We start from the raw sequence: 996 nt of genomic DNA on the forward strand, positions 1-996 counted from the left end.
GGAGATTTGAAAAATTAACACATCATCATTAGAGTAATAGAGTATTTTGAATTTGATTATGAATTTGCCTCTACTAATTGGGCTTATATTTTTTTATGTTTTCATGATAGCAATTATCCCTTTGTTTCAGTTGAACCTTTACCTTAAGCATTTGTTGTAAGTCCAGTCTAATGATGATAAATTACGTCAGCCTTTATTTCTCTGGGACAGGGTTTCTCTTTTATTTCTGAATGCATTGCTGGGTATAGTATTTAGGGTTGATAAGAGTTTTATGCATTTATTTTTCCCCAGTACTTTGAATATATCAACCCATTCCCCATGGTCTGTGATTTTTTTTTTCTGCAAAATCCTCTCATAGTCTAATAGAGGTTCCCTCACAGGTGACTTGAAGCTTTTATCTTGCTCTTTTTAGAATCCTCTCTTTGTCTCTGCCTTTTTTCAGTTTGCAAAACATAGACTATTTCATAAATTTGTGTGTTGTTATTGCCCAGGGACGATGCAAATCTTCTCTGTATTATCACAATTTTAGTGTATGTGCTGAAAGGACACAAACACATCACAGCCTTGAGCACATCACATCCCCCCATATGCCTCCACTTCCTGGGCCGGACACAAACACATCACAGCCTTGAGTAATGCCTCCACTTCCTGGCCCCGACACAAACACATTCCTCCGTATATTTCAAAGAAAAACAACACCTGGAGAACCTCCGATAAGGTTACAACTGTTTGTAAAAGCGCAGGAACCAATAAGAAAGCTGCTAAAAGCATAATTTAAAATGTAAACCAATTGTAATGCCTTGTTCCTCTGTAACCTGACAAGTCCTGTTTACCTCAAGCTATAAAAAGCAAGCGCACGCATTGTTCCGGGCCCTCTTGTATGTTGTAGAAGGGAGGGACCAAGTTCGAACTTGTATTAAAGATCCTTGCCGCTTGGCTTTGACTCTGGACTCTGGTGGTCTTCTTCGGGGAATAAACGGTCTGGGCATAACATTT

The 996-nt window shown here is 38.9% G+C and overlaps 1 non-coding gene across 1 annotated transcript; it reads right to left on the bottom strand.

Annotated features, from left to right (window-relative positions):
- Positions 1–446: 446 nt before the first annotated feature.
- On the bottom strand, positions 447–549 carry LOC117081825. Its single transcript, XR_004436306.1, has one exon. It is a non-coding gene; the product is annotated as a U6 spliceosomal RNA (small nuclear RNA).
- Between the last annotated feature and the right edge of the window lie 447 nt (positions 550–996).

The sequence above is a fragment of the Trachypithecus francoisi genome, unplaced genomic scaffold (genome assembly GCF_009764315.1).
Source record: "Trachypithecus francoisi isolate TF-2019V2 unplaced genomic scaffold, Tfra_2.0 Lachesis_group8, whole genome shotgun sequence".
Classification (NCBI taxonomy): Eukaryota; Metazoa; Chordata; class Mammalia; order Primates; family Cercopithecidae; genus Trachypithecus; species Trachypithecus francoisi.